The following is a 17,348-nucleotide window of genomic DNA, read 5'->3' on the forward strand; positions in this document are numbered from 1 at the left end:
ACATGTATTAATTTTCTCTTTTGTTTTTTTATAGAAATTAAGGAAGTAATAAACAACGAAATGGAAAAGAGAATGAATTTTATATTATGGTTAATTTGTTTCATTCTTAGATTTGGTATTATGTTTTGGCTGCGGTATTATGGTTCTCGTTATGGTATAACGGTTTTGGTATTATAGATAATTGATTGTCAGTATCGTACCATTACCTAGTTTAGTGGAGATTTTAAGAAAAAGAACAAAGGGGTACCAAAGCAAGTACCGTATCCAAAGTACCTGTACCTGTACCCATACCCGTACCCGTACCATATAATTTGGGTACGGGTATGGGTACCAAGATTTACTAATTTTAGGTACGGGTACCTTCGGGTACAAGTACGGGTAAAGGTACGGATACAATCCCGATCTCATCCGTAGTTCAAATATAGATTTCCATTGCCTAATGAAATTATTTCTTTCATCCACCATATCTGGTTATATTTAGGCTAATTAGACAAGCGTCACAATCTTGAGGAGTCACATCACATGTGTAAATTTCAATATTATTCTATCCCTTGTATCTTTATTTTGATCAACGAAATTGAGTGTCCATACATAATGCAATGGCCAAATTTTAAGAAACTCGATTAAAATGTTAATTTTCTCTGCTAATTTTGAGAAAAACTCATAAAAGTACAATCAGATTTGGGACCCAGAAGACCCGTCGGAGATGATGATACAGGATGTGCATGAGAGATGACAGTCACCGCCCAGAAAACACCGCCGCCGAACCTACCATCAGACAGGAGGCTCATCTTTATCAGGGGCCGGCCCCAGTTCATCACATGATAGCCGATACTCTTTGGAGGGTATTTATGGACTGATCGATCAGTTCTCAACTAACACTATCGCCTCGTTTGACAGGATCAACGAGCAAATGGCTGCCTCCGATGAACAGCGAGCAGCCAAGTATGAAGCAACTAGGTGAGAGATTGAGCGATTGGGCTATCGCATGGACAGGCAGTGGGGACCATGTGACCCGGACACGGGTAACTGATGACTGACGGCACAGGTAGTTGGGCATGGGCACGGGCATGGGTTGGTGTTACTTCATGAACTTATTATTATTTGTGTTTGAACAATTTACTTTTCGTCGTACTTGTTTATTTGTTTGTGTTGATTTGGATATTACTATGGCCATGAGTGCCAAAGACATTTTATTAGGTACTAATTTAGCCCGATAGGGCAAGGGATGGATGATTCCATACCAATTTTCAGTAGTTATGCTTGGTTGTTTGTGGATGTTTGCAGTTTTATATTATATAGGTACAAAAACAGGAAAACAGACAAAAAACAGGGGACGCTCTGTCGAAATTTCGTTAACCTGTAGGGAAGTAACTCTCCATTTTTACCCATAAATTAGAATTTTTATAGTTTCATGAATCTTGTCACATTAAGGACAATGTTAGATTCAAGTGTGGGGAGGGGAATTACTCGACCAATTGTTTGTCCAAATCATCATAAAAATTCTCTAAAACAAATATTTTTGCAGCAGACAAAGATTATTCTAAACCTAAAATCCAAGAAATTTTTTTTTTTTTGCAAATAACCAATCATTTAAAAGTGAAAACGTAAGAAAATGTTTTGTAATATTGAGAATAAATTTATGCAAAATATGGCGTTAATACCCAATTCCTCCGTTACTGTGAGATAAACCTCATGCCATATAAATATTTTTTCAGAAGCTTTGAGTGAGTCATATGTTTCGTGTGATTTAGAACTTGTTACAATTTTTCATTTCAAGACCGTATGAAGCGTTGTATAAAGAAGAAGGTAATATCTACACAATTCCATCAAACCCATTATCAAAATTACAAACCCCAAAATTCGATCACCCTATCCACTTTCACCGGTAAAATACAACACTTGTCTTTTACTGGCAGACCCTAAAGAACTGGAAATGCATTCTTTCGATTTCAATTTCCTTTGCTGCATACACTTCACAAAACCTAGGTTGCCTCCAGAACTTAGGGAGAGAATCTTTCTCTTTAGCAATGAGATGAGGAAAAGTGGCGCCAAAACGAACAAAGGCCACCATTCTGTGGAATTTCCAAAAACGCAATGAATAGAAGAGCAAAAAGATATGAACGATGCTTAGGTTGCGGAAACTGGTCCCACGAAGGAAGATGTAGAAAAAGTCAAACTCAGTCTCAGCATGAATATACCGAGCTAATGAGGGTGGGGGCTATTAGGCTCAAAGCCGAACGATCCATTAGAGTTGGAAATTATATTCATAACAGGATTGAGGAAGAATTAATCCACATCCTCGACAAAACCGGTCTTGACGATCTGACCTTAAAAGAGTCATTAGGTATAAAAAAAATCGAAGGAAAATGAGCTAACCATCGAAGACATCTCAAAACTCCCAGAAAACAGTGGAAGCTGTATTTACCATTAACCCTTGAACCATCACAAAATACCAATCCCTACTCACACAAAACCACGGTTTACCTTCCGATCTATGTAACCCTTCAAAAGGTGGAGATTTGAACTTGTTACAACCTTATTTATCACAGGTTACATCTTGGCTAAGAGTGTTCACATACCTACATCACAGGTATAATCAGATATAAAACCGAGTGTGAGTGAACATTGTGAGAACGTGACGTTTTGCATAAACGGAAACTCATAAAAACAAAAGTTTTTCTATCTTTTATCACTAACATAAAGATTGGTTATTTTGTTTCATCTTCTTGGAGCTCACTTAAGGAATAGCTATAATCTAAATTTGCTGTTTTTTAGAGAACATTTATAAGACGATTGCTTGAGGACAAGCAATGTTCAAGTGTGGGGATGTTTGATGTGCATAGAAATACACATCTTTTCGGCATCAAATAATCTCTAAAAACTGCAATTTCTATCTAATAACATAGCATAAAAGACTACTTATCATAATAAAACATAATTTCAGGTAAAACCAAGCCTCAAACGAAGAAACAAGCAAAAAGGCGAAGAAAAACAGAAGAAAACACAAGAAAACAAAGAAACACGCCCCCATGCCTCAAGAAACACGCCCCATGCTTCTGATACAAGAAAAGACAAAATCTAAGAACAAAAGCACGGGACCGTGCTCAGCATGCACGGGGTCGTGGACAGAAATGCAGAAAAGACAAAGAAAAATTTAGCACATGTCACTGAAAACCACGAGGCCGTGCCTACTAACCACGGGGCCGTTTCCACCTCACACAGAAGACAAAACAAATCTGGCACATGTCATAAAAAAAACACGGGGCCGTGCTCATCTTGCACGGGGTCGTGTCTCATCGCCCAGATTACCTATAAATAGTGGCTCATGTTGCATTCATCAAGTGTGCCTTCAAAAGAATTCTCTCCGGTTTTCACTTATAAAAACACACACTAACACTCACCTTGAAGATCTAGTGAAGAGTTTGAAGGCTTGGAGGTCATCATCACTAATCATCATCATCAACCATCATTACCATCATTAAGAAGAAGGATTCATCTACATTTGGTTAGATTGTTCTAAGTTTAATCATGTATTTGTTGTTATCAATCATCTTAATGTTTATCACTATGCTCATTATGAGCTAAACTCCTTTTACCATATAAAATCTATGAAGAAGCTTTGTTTTACTTGATAATTAATCAAGACATGTGATGTAGTCTAGTTAAGTACATGGTTATGTTACAATTATCTTTTGATGAGAAATGTTTCACCATCTTAAATGACTAAATCAAAGTTGGTGGTTGTCAATATCATTGGCAATCGTTCATGATCGATTCATGTTCTTGAAAGATAGAAATACTTTGATACATTATTGAAACATGGATCCTTATATTGTACTTAGAAATGATGAGATATAAGTTATGGTGTATTTTCTAAACCTTGGTAATCCGAAAATGGATTTGCTTAGGATATCAAATTAGTTAAAGAAACCATATGTTAACGGAATGTGTAATTATAACCTACATAAATCAACCAAGGGGAGGTTGTGTGATGAACTACAACCACCCGAAGTTGTTAGAATTGGTATTTGAGAAATCGAAGTCAATCCTAATCTTTCTACTTTACGAAACTACTTGTCAACTCAAATCGACATCATTGAGATGGTATGACATTAGGAAAGGGTGGACTTTAAAATGCGCATACCATCTCCTTAGTGCCGAAGATGCTCACTTTGGGTTAAGGAGTTATCTATCATATATTGTTACGACAAGTCTATCACATGTCTACATATTAATTATCAACGCTAAAAATGGAGTGGATTCTTGATCTTAGATGGTAACCTTCGTATAATTGAACAAACCGTTTAGAATCTCTTCTCGTGGTCACCTATATATTATATATAAGTATTTATATTTTATTAAAAGTTTAAAAATTAACCCCAAAAATGATTAAAACTTCCGATTAAAGTTAAGCAACGATTTATTATTAGAAACCTTTGTGTCCACGGATCGATACTTGGTTCTTACCAATACTATTCTACATATGCGATAGGTACACTTGCCTATTTATGTGTGTTTAGTCTTTGTAGAAATCACTTTTATAAATTTAAAATACAATCTTGTGCAAAAGCTAAATATCCAATCCATCATATTTTATAAGACGCGCAAGCACACATCAAAGTTTTTGGCGACGTTGCCGGGGATACACGGTACGTTTCTAAGACGATCCAAGTTTTAATTTAATCATTGTCTATAATTGTACAAATTTTTAACTTCTATTTTATTTTACCTTTAAATTTTTTTTATAAAATATTAAAATATAGAAATTTACGGCTAGCCTAATTTTTACCTTTATTTAATTTTTACCTTTATTTAGCTTAATTAACTTAGACCTTAGATAGTTTAGAATAGCTTAGCCTAATTTGTAGTTTAACTTAGACTAACCTTTAATTTAACTTTAGCTAACTTTTACTTTAGTGTAATTTTGATTTAGCCTCATGTATGTCCTCTACTTCCGAGCATGAGCTTGTTTCTCCAATTTCTGAACCGGAACGACTCTTTCGTCGACGAACTCGTAAACGGACCACAGAAACCGCAGAAACAATCAAAGACGAATCAGTAGACGCCACCACATCGGGAGAAAATCAAACCGAAGAAATGATGGCGGCCCAGAATAATGAGCCGAACATGAGCCAGTATGCCAAGCCAACTCTCGAAGGCTACGGCTATGGAGTGGCTCCACCCGAAATCACCGAAAATTTTGAAATAAAATCTAGCACCATTCATATGGTGGAAAATTCAGTTAAATTTCATGGTCTCCTCGACGAAGACCCTCTTTCTCACATATCTCGATTCCTACGAATCTGTGGAACCTTTAAAATCTAAAACTGTTCAGAAGATCAAATCAAACTTAAACTCTTTCCTTTCTCTCTAAGGGGCCAAGCCCTAGAATGGATAGAATCTCTTTCCTTTGGTTCCATTACCACTTGGGACTAGATGGTTGAACAGTTTCTCCTCAAATATTTTCCGTCCGACAAAACTGCCAAATACCGAGCCAGCATTACCAGATTCCGTACCGATGATGATGAATCGTTACACGCAGCATGGGAAAGATACAAAAGTCTTCTAAGAAGATGCCCAAATCATGGACTGAGTGTATGGTTACAAGTACAAACTTTCTTTGACGCACAATCCAGTCAAAACAAACAGGCCATCGACCAAATCGCTGGTGGAGACCTGGGATCCAAATCACCTAACGAAGCATTTGAAGTCCTGGAGAAAGCCTCAAAGAAGAGTTTCGCTTACAACCCACCAAGATCTACACCTACCCATAAAGGAATACACCACGTTGAATCCAACACTCTTATCACAGCCTAGCTTGAAGCCCTTTCTAAAAAATTCGAACAACTTCAAGCCGAACTATCAAAAACCAGACTCACCTGTGACACTTGTAGAGGAAATCATAAGACGAGTGACTGTAAACAAGTCATTATGGCCATGGAAGAAGTTGATTTCATCACTCGACAGAACAATGCTTTCAGCAATAACTACAATCCAGGATGGAGAAACCATCCAAACTTCAGTTGGAAAGACGGAGGTAACACTCAACCTTCGTCCGGGTTCGAGAAAAGACCGATGAATCAATCCTTCCAACCAAAACCTCAATACCAAGATCAAAGCTCAAGTAGCCCTCAAAACCCAATCTACTCTAAGATCGAATAAATGTTAATCCAATTAATGACCAAAACAAATGAAGCTGAGAAGAAAGCCGACTCATGAGCTGTTGATATCAGCGGAGTATTACTGAAGCACGAAGCCGATCTCAAAAGTCAACAAGCATCACTTCAGAACCTAGAAACTCAAATCGGGCAAATTGCTCGACAGTTATCTGAAAGACCACCTGGCTCTCTTCCAAGCAATACACTCACCAACCCGAATGCAACAGCTAACGCCGTTACACTCAGGAGTGGTACAACCACTGTTGTCTCACCAACTTTGGAGAAAAAGTCTCCTGATGAAACGCAGGAAGGGCTGACCCCAACAAGCACAGCACTGCCTAAGGAGCCAGTTCGAACATATGTTCCACCTATTCCATACCCAGGAAGATTGAAGCATGAGCGATTGGAAGCCCAGTATGGGAAGTTTCTAGAACTCTTTAAACAACTCCATATCAACATCCCTTTTGTCAAAGCTATCGCTCAAATGCCGAAATACGCCAAGTTTCTCAAAGAAGTATTGACAAACAAAAGGAAGCTGGAGGAGCTCTCGCATGTCACCTTGAGTGAAGAATGTTCAGCTGTCCTCCAAAGCAAGCTACCAACAAAAATGACCGATCCAGTGAGCTTTACTATCCCTTGTCTCATATGAAATTTATCTGTTAGCAATGCCCTAGCTGACCTAGGAGCTAGTATTAATTTAATGCCTTATGCGGTTTTTGCAAAACTAGGGATAGGAGAACCAAAGCCCACCCGCATGAGCATTCAGTTAGCTGACCGATCCGTTAAATATCCTAGGGGCATTGTTGAAAACATGCTTGTCAAAATTGACAAGTTCGTTTTCCCAGTAAATTTTGTGATTCTAGACATGAAGGAAGACAAAAGTGTACCTCTAATTTTAGGAAGACCCTTTTTAGCCACTGCAAAGGCTATCATTGATGTTTGCACCGACAAACTCACCCTCAGGGTCAATGACGAGGCAATCGCTTTTGATATAGGAAAATCTATGCAATATCCGCAACAACACGATGACACTTTATATTGTGTTGACATCATAGACTCCATCGTAAGTTGCTATATGCGAGATTCTTCCACCAATACTCCCTTAGAAACACAAGTCTTAGATAAAACACTTAACAAACCCATCCAAGAGAATGATAATTTCAATAACAACTACCACGAAGAATTAGAAACAGCATGCAAAATCATTGAAAACAATGAAAAATCAAAATCATCAATCGAAGAACCACCAGCCTTGGAATTAAAAGAACTACCAAAACATCTTGAATACGCCATTCTAGAAAAAGACTATCAACTCCCAGTAATTATTTCATCTCACCTTTCTAAAGAAGAGAAAGACGAACTTCTTAAGGTTCTCAAAAACCATAAGAAGGCTATCGCACGGAAGATCATGGATATCAAGGGCATTAGTCCCTCCTTTTGTACTCACAAAATCCTCATGGAAGAAGAATACAAACCCGTGGTACAACATCAAAGACGTCTCAATCCCAACATGCAAGACGTGGTGAAAAAGGAAGTAATCAAACTGCTTGATGCCGGATTAATCTACCCAATCTCATATTCACCTTGGGTAAGTCCCATTCAAGTAGTGCCCAAGAAGGGAGGAATGACAATCGTAATGAACGAGAAGGATGAGCTGATACCAATGAGGACCATCGCAGGCTGGCGAGTTTGCATCGATAACCGGAAACTTAATAATGCCACAAGAAAAGATCATTTTCCACTTCCTTTCATAGATCAAATGCTCGAACGATTATCTGGAAAAATGTTCTATTGTTTTCTTGATGGATTTTCCGGATACTTTCAGATTTCCATCGCTTCTGAAGATCAGGAGAAAACTACTTTAACATGTCCATACGGAACCTTCGCCTACCGAAGAATGCCATTTGGATTATGTAATGCTCCGGCCACCTTCCAACGTTGTACGGTGGCCATATTTCATTAAATGATCGAAAACTCTATGGAAGTCTTCATGGACGACTTCTCAGTCTTTGGAGACTCCTTCGATCATTGCCTGAAAAATCTAGACAAAATGTTAGCTAGATGTGAAGAAGTAAATCTAGTGCTCAACTGGGAAAAATGCTCCTTTATAGTAAAGGAAGGCATTCTCCTAGGTCACAAGATTTCGCAAAATGGACTAGAAGTTGATAGGGCCATGATAGAAACCATATCCAAACTTCCGCCACCAACTTCAGTCAAAGCCATTAGAAGTTTTCTAGGTCACGCAGGTTTTTACCGACGTTTCATCAAAGACTTCTCAAAAATTTCAAGACCCATGACCAAACTTCTAGAGAAAGACGCACCATTCGTCTTCTCTGAGGAATGTATTGAGTCATTCAATACACTAAAAGACAAACTTGTCAACGCACCAATCATGACCACACCCGATTGGACCCTTCCATTCGAAATCATGTGCGATGCAATTGACTTTGCAGTTGGAGCCGTACTCGGACAACGCAAAGAAAAACACTTTCACCCAATCTACTACGCTAGTAAAACTCTTAACGATGCACAGGAAAATTATACCACAATTGAAAAAGAATTACTAGCTGTAGTATTTGCCTTTGAAAAATTTAGATCCTACTTAGTTCTTTCCAAAACCATAGTTTACACCAATCATGCCGCAATACGATACCTATTCAACAAGCAAGATGCCAAACCTAGACTCGTCCGGTGGATCCTACTACTCCAAGAATTTGACATCGAAGTTAAAGACAAAAAGGGAGTAGAAAATGTAGCCGCAGACCACCTCTCACGTTTAGAATGTCCAACTTCCAAAGAATTTTCCAAGGAAATTATCAATGATAATTTTCCACATGAAGTTCTTATGCATATTCAAGAGGTGATAGAAGAAAAAGACGAAAGTCCTTGGTATGCCGACTTCGCTAATTATTTAGCATGTAGGATCCTTAGAAAAGGGCTTACCCATCAACAGCGGAAGAAATTCTTCTCCGACCTTAAGTTTTACTTATGGGAGGATCCATATGTGTTTAGGATAGGTGCGGATCAAGTCATTCGTAGGTGCGTAGCAGGTAAGGAGGCCTTAGACATTCTCAAACACTGCCATGAAGGACCAACATGCGGACACCACGGTACTGCCACCACGGTCAGGAAAGTGTTTGATGCAGGGTTTTTCTGGCCCACTATATACAAAGATACACATTCTTTGATCCAAGTTTGCGATTCTTGTCAAAGAGCAGGAAACATCTCATCAAAAAATGAGATGGCTCAAAAAGGCATTCAAATTTGTGAAATCTTTGATGTATGGGGGATAGATTTCATGGGGCCATTTCCTAACTCATTCGGAAACAAATACATCCTTGTAGCAGTCGACTACATTTCTAAATGGGTAGAAGCACAAGCTCTTCCCACCAACGATGCTCGAGTAGTCGTACGATTTCTGAAAAAGTTATTTTCAAGATTCGGAACGCCAAAAGCCCTCATCAGCGACAGAGGTACTCACTTCTGTAACCCTGATGGACAAGGTCTTAGCACGGTTTGGGGTTTACCACCGCCTGGCAACACCATATCACCCGCAGACCAGTGGACAGGTGGAAGTCTCGAATCGAGGAATTAAGAGGATTCTGGAAAGAAGTGTGGGGATGAATCGCAAAAATTGGGCAGAAAAATTAGATGACGCATTGTGGGCCCTTAGGACGGCCTACAAAACTCCCATAGGAACGACACTCTTCAAGCTCGTTTACGGGAAGGCGTGTCATCTACCAGTAGAATTAAAACACAAAGCCTACTTGGCCCTCAGAGCAGTGAATTTTGATCTAACGTCCGCCAGAGCAAACCGGGAAGATCAAATTCGGGAGCTCGAGGAACTGAGGACAATGGCCTATGAAAATTCCTGGTCATACAAAGAAAAGACTAAACGCATACACGACGTCCATATAAAAGGAAAGAAAATATTTAAAATTGGCGATCGTGTACTGTTATACAATGCTCGTTTACGTCTTTTCCCAGGAAAACTGAAATCCCGATGGTCAGGTCCATACATAGTTGAAACAATTTTTTATTATGGAACCATCGAAATTTCAAATGCGAACGGCCAGAAGTTCAAGGTGAATGGACATCGATTGAAACTATATATCGACGGTCCACTTGAAGAAGTGTTGGAGGTATTAACCCTCCAAACTTCTTGATTAAGAACATAAGGAAACAAGGTCTGGCCAAGACCTTCGCAAAAATAGGCCTTGTAAATATACTTGAAAAAAAAAATTCAGAAAAACCACGGGGGTGTGCTCCTTAAATCACGGTCCCGTGCCTAAAAATGCGGGCCGACATCTACGCTGCAAAAATCTCAATCAGACTGGTTTGTAACTGAATTGTCAGACTAAAAACACGGGGGCGTGCTTCTAAAAGCACGGTGCTGTGCTTGGTTTCCTGTTTGGTTATAAAAGGCACCTTGTGTCATTGCATTCCTTGCACAAACCAAAACCAAAAAAACCTCTGAAAATTCAGCATGCCAACTGAGATAAGTGATGCAATTCCCGTTTCCCGACATCCGAGAAACGATGCCCGCCATGTTTCCAAAACCGAGCTTCTATTGAAACTTTAAGAACATGTGGGAGAACTCACCGAAATGAATGTCCTTGCCGAGATGCGTCTCATACAACTCACCGAATCGGTGGAAAACATGAAAATGGAACTCAGAGACATCAACGAACAACTCCAGTTTCAAGTTCTCGGTTTCACGTATTTTCCACCACCAGGACCATTCGGAGGAGGAGCGTCTTTCGGACAGCTCTAGGAAACTTAATTTTATGCTTTTATGTGCTAAAAAGTGCATTAAGCACAATGTGTTAGGACTTCGGGCTTAACCCGATTATTTTCTTTTCTTAGGAAACCCGGGCTTATCCCGTAACTGTTCTAGGATTCTTAACTAATGAAAAGTAATTTTTAGATGACCAAACTTCCAAATTATCACAATAAACGTCATTCTAAAAATTTCGAATCGGGAATCATGTTGAAAACTAAAAAAGAAATTACTGTGATAAAAAGCATGGGCCGTGCTTCCCTAAGCACGGGGCCGTGGTCACCCCAGAATCTTCAGCATGATACGCGCTGACTCCGTACAATTCTCTGAATCATAAACATTTATTCTTCTAGCAGCACGGGGCCGTGCTTCCAAGAACACGGTGCCGTGTTCAACTTTCCAGTCTCTATATAATGCATGCATAATTTCACTATTCCATTCACACCAAACAAAAATTACCCAAATGGAAGGAAAACGGGTTGAATGGAAGCCAGTGAAAAAGGGGAAGCAACATGAATCTTCCTTTCTCGAGGAACAAGTCATGCAACTCCAATGCATCGTAAGAGACCAAGTTGAAAGCAACATGCAAACCGAAGCTCGAGTAGTCGAGCTGATCAACAAAGTCGACCTGCTTAGGTTCGAGAACTTCCATGTTGTGGATGGCCACCAAAAGGATGTGACTTCCAAACTTAACTTTCTCAACCAAGAAATCGTCACACTCAACAAAAAGCTCGACCAACTTTTGGAAGCCAAGCGAGCACCAGCACACATCCAGGACTTGTTCGGGGGTGGTAGCCATTGAAGTTCCGACCTCGTTTCGTGTTTAAGTTGTTTCCGCTAGTACTATGTGTTAGGAACCGAGAATTGTTGTACTTTTCGTTTCATCTATCTTTAATTATGTTTATAATTTTATGTTTTAATGAAATTTAGGATTTTTAATTACCATGTTAAAATAACCAGAAAATAAAAACCAGTTAAAAAACGAACCAAGCTCGACAAATAAACAAAATAAACAAAACAGTACTGTCTTCACTTAGCAGCACGGTACCGTGCTTCCTACTGCACGGGGCCGTGCTTTTGGTCAAACAACAGTTACGAGTTTTAACTTAACAAAATAACTTTCTCCAACTACCAACCCTATTTTTCACTGCATTCTGAACAAAAAAAATCGCCGATCCTCTACCATTTTACGAATTTCTTCATCAAATCTTCGATTATAAACCTAAGGTATGTTAATTTAACAATTGCATTACTAATATTCGTCATTCTAGGTTTAGATTAACCCTAAAACTGTTCAAATAGACCAAATCGGGTCAAAACCCGAAAAGGGTATGGGTTATTATGCTTGATTATGATGAATGAATTGTTGAATGATTGATGGTTAGGGTTTAATTGAAAGAAACAAATCGGATTTTGGGTCTTTGCATAAACACCAGACCCACCATTAAACCCAATTGATATAACCAGTTAGAAACGATATTAAAAACACGAGCCGTGCCCAAAACAACACGAGTCGTGGTCAACAAAAAGTCAAACTTCAAAGAAAACTGAACCAGAAGCAGCAGCACGGGGCCGTGCTTCTGGAAGCACGCCACCTTGCTTTGCATCCTGTTTCAGCAAAATGCAAATTTTTCGTGAGTTTAGACTAATTTAAGTGTAATTTGCAGATGGCTGAGTATGGGGAAGATTTTCATGCGTTCCTAGTCTTCGGAAACCACAAGAAAAAGGACCAAGCAGCAAACGAAAGATTAAAGTATCTTAACAACAGATATCCAGAAGCTCACTTCCATGCATGTGAAAACACCCTAAGAAACGTAAACCAATAGGACCGATATCAGAACATAGTCCCGGGACCGTGGAAACGAGTTTTTAACCAAACAAGGGATTCAGTTACAGAACTCACAAAAGAATTCCTGGCTTCGTTCAACCTTAAGAAGAAAAAGTTTGACTTGTGGGATACTAAGGCAATCGAGTTTCGTTGTGGGGGTATTTGGCATACAACTTCTGTTACCCCAACTGGGAATTGATTTGGGTATTTACACGTCCGAGGAAACTGACACGAACATTTGGTACGAGGCTAAATCAACCTTTACAGATGAGGGTGAAGATGATGAAGCTGAAGCAGGTGCCATTAGGGATGAAGCTTTGGAACAGTTGAGTTATGGAACAGCAATCTATAAGCCGAGCGTTTCAAAGAGCACAGCACTGCGTGACCCGCTGATGAGGTACATTCACCGATTTCTGAGTCATACCGTCACAGCTCGAGGACAGAGCGAAGGGGTTGTTAACCTAAAGGACCTTTGGGCATTGTATTGCATAAAAAACGATATACCATGCAATATCACTATGCTCTTCTGCAAACTTTTCATGTCAAATGCCACTGCCCGAGGAAATACCCCGATCTTTGGTGGTCCCTGGATCTACAACCTCTACCAGGCCTATGGTGCACACACAGAAGGAACTCCAAGCCCAGACACAATCGCTCTCAACCTTGATTACTGTGAGAGCATGCAGATGGTTCAGCAAATCAGCCCGGGTATGTGGAGATTTTGTGACAAGTACAATCAGATTTGGGACCCCGAAGACCCGTCGGAGATGATGATACAGGATGTGCATGAGAGACGACAGTCACCGCCCAGAAAACACCGCCGCCGAACCTATCATCAGACAGGAGGCCCATCTTCATCAGGGGCCGGCCCCAGTTCATCACATGATAGCCGATACTCTTTGGAGGGTATTTATGGACTGATCGATCAATTCTCAACTAACACTATCGCCTCGTTTGACAGGATCAACGAGCAAATGGCTGCCTCCGATGAACAGCGAGCAGCCGAGTATGAAGCAACGAGGTGAGAGATTGAGCGATTGGGCTATCGCATGGACAGGCAGTGGGGATCGTTTGACCCGGACACGGGTAACTGATGACTGACGGCACAGGTAGTTGGGCATGGGCACGGGCATGGGCTGGTGTTACTTCATGAACTTATTATTATTTGTGTTTGAACAATTTACTTTTCGTCGTACTTGTTTATTTGTTTGTGTTGATTTGGATATTACTATGGCCATGAGTGCCAAAGACATTTTATTAGGTACTAATTTAGCCCGATAGGGTAAGGGATGGATGATTCCATACCCAATTTTCAGTAGTTATGCTTGGTTGTTTGTGGATGTTTGCAGTTTTATATTATACATGTATAAAAACAGGAAAACGGACGAAAAACAGGGGACGCTCTGTCGAAATTTCGTTAACCCGTAGGGAAGTAACTCTCCATTTTTACCCATAAATTAGAATTTTTATATTTTCATGAATCTTGTCACATTGAGGACAATGTGAGATTCAAGTGTGGGGAGGGGAATTACTCGACCAATTGTTTGTCCAAATCATAAAAATTCTCTAAAACAAATATTTTTGCAGCAGACAAAGATTATTCTAAACCTAAAATCCAAGAAATTTTTTTTTTTTGCAAATAACCAATTCCATCAGAAGAAGGTAATATCTACACAATTCCATCAAACCCTTTATCAAAATTACAAAACCCAAAAATCCGATCACCCTATTCACTTTCACCGGTAAAATACAACACTGGCCTTTTACCGGCAGACCCTAAAGAACTGGAAATGCATTCTTTCGATTTTAATTTCCTTTACTGCATATAATAATTAAAATTCATAAGAAAACAAGAGTTGGACCAAGCCGAGCTTTAGAAATAAAGCTTGGACGTCTTTATGTTAAAAACTCTATGTTAGATTAGCTTTGACCCATCCCGACATGTTTACATCTCCCACAAACAAAATGTTTTTGGTTTTTAACTTGCTCTTTATGCTTACACCTCCAACAAACATAAGAATTGGTTACTAAATTTCTTACCGACCTAGAAATTTCACTTGTTACTACAAAAGGAAAAATTCTTAAAGTAATCCATTTAAGAAGGATGATTCTTAAAATGATCATTTTTCTGTTTTATTTTCATTAATGTCCACCCAAAACTGCTGGTGGAGACGGGTATTGAACAAAATCCATCGGCTGACAACTTTTGAATCAAACCTGTTGGCTCAGGCAACTTTTGAACCAAACTTATCGTTTTTGAAATCCTTGGAAGACAAGGTTTGCACCCAAATCCCTCTAAACCCACAAACTTTCCGCCATTCCTCTTCAAGCTTTTACAATAATGCCATTTTTTTCCGACCACCTACAACTTCTAGCGAATAGAATAAAACCAATGCAACTGCCACACCGTCGCTGCATTTCCATAAGAAAGAGAGACTCATCGGATTTTTTGGATGTGATGAACCCCGGTCCTCCGTGTTGCCGGAGTAGGGATAACCCCCAGGAGTTTGGATGGTTGCCTGTGTGGGGTGGTGTAGAAGATGGGGTTTGGGAAGAAGATGAGTTGGTTTTACTTGTGGATCATTCTTGATTTTTCAACAATTATTGATGTTTCCTATAAAATGAATGGAGCTGACAGCTTTGGCTCAAAGATTATATCAGCCGACGGGCTTTGTTCAAAATTCGTCTCTTCCAACGATTTTGGATGGACATTTATAATATCTATACAAAAAAAATGACCATTTAAAAAACCTCTATCCTCAAATAAATTATTTTGAAAATTTGTTTTATGTTGATATCACAATTTTAAATTATGTCACAATCCAATCCTAATAGCGAGTTACTATTTTTTATTTTTTATTTTTGTGTGTTATTTATTTATTAAATTTGAATTTTTATGAAAAGAAGGTTAAGGGGTATAAAAGGGGAGAATTGGGGGTAAAATTAGGGCTATTGAACTTGGATCGGAGAATGAGGCCTTTGAGTGAGTGGTTTCTGAGGGTGGTTGCCCCTCGACGGCCGCTGATTACCTTCAAAAATCAACCCCAACAACCCTCACTCGTTCACACAACATGCATGCATGTTTGTTTCATTGTTGGTCGGTTTTGTTGTTGTTGTTGTTGGATGGATGGATGAATCGAACCCAACCTTCAGATCTCTGGATTCTGAATATCATTGTCTTGGTCGTCATTGATTGTCTTTCTTTTTACTTGCAGTAGTAAGAGGCTGTGATGATAATACATAAATAAATAATATTACGAGTTCAAAATGGGACAAGTTATAGAGTTTATCCGTAGCTTGGCAGGGTAAGATCAGAGGACGGTGATATATGTATGTACATTGCAACCTCTGTTATTGCAGCCATGGAGGATGATGACCCTCTTGATCCCATTTCTAAACAGATACATCTGAGCCTCCTTTTCTTTGATTCTTTCTTTTTTTGTGTGTGATTTTACAATAACCAGTCTTGTTTTGTTCAACCTACCAATTTCTTTTTCTTTTTATGTTTCAAATTATTTTGTACTGAAAATGTATTTAAGCGTCTGTTTGATAATTTCATAGGAGGGGTTTTGATAATGCTTGAGTGAAATGCCTTTCAATTTAAGGGTGCTTGGTGCGTGAAACCGAGAACCAGAACCAACTCGCGATCCATCATATCGATTTCCTAAGCCGATTGTACTGCCCAAATATGCTAGGAGAGGAAGTTGAACAACCCGATTAAGTAACACATCACGCACTCACAATTGGTTTCACTAAATCGAGGTTGCAAGAGGAAGCCAAGATGGTTGTGTTGATTTACCCGATGGTACAGAACAACCCGACTGCTTACTCGATGAATATGCCGCGTGTACACAAACAAAAGGACTGAAATTGAAGAGATGAAAACCTCAGACGATGTAGCACTATGTAGCCATGTAGGTAATAATAAAAGTTTAGGGATTGAGATTTTCTTTGAACCGCATTAAAGAAAACCTTAATTAGCTCTAAAATCTTTATTTCTCATATATTTTAAGATTTATATTTTATTTATATCGCTTAAGTGTTTAAAACTAAAAGAAATAAACACAAACCGGTTTTGTTTTTCCTTCATAGTCAATGACGATGGCAACCATCTTAACCGGTAACCACTATATGGACCACCTCGCTCCTGCGAGTATAGTCTTTTGATTGCTCTTTTTGCATCAAGAATTCCAACAAATTGTTAACCTGAAAAAAAGTACAGTGAAACTACAATCACATGTTGCCACAAAAAAAATGTCAAAATACCTCTACTGTTTTTCTTTCTTTTTTTTTTAATTTTTTTTTTGGGTGAAAGCACTCTTGGATCAAAATCTTAAACCCATAAACAAAGAGATGGTGAAGAAGCGATGGACAGAGGTCATTGATGGTTGATTGAGGGTGTTTAACGTTCTTGTTCGTGGGTTGGACATGAACCCGAACATGACACGAACCTGAACTCATGTCAAGTATATGAATCCGATATGACACAGACTTGAACTCATGTCAAGCATATGAATCCGCCAACATGATACGACACATACTCGAAAGTCATGTCATGCGTATAACCTGAATAAGACCC

This window comes from Bidens hawaiensis, unplaced genomic scaffold (genome assembly GCF_021521415.1).
Source record: "Bidens hawaiensis isolate Kalapana, Puna unplaced genomic scaffold, B.hawaiensis_p1.1 tig00062261_1, whole genome shotgun sequence".
Taxonomy (NCBI): Eukaryota; Viridiplantae; Streptophyta; class Magnoliopsida; order Asterales; family Asteraceae; genus Bidens; species Bidens hawaiensis.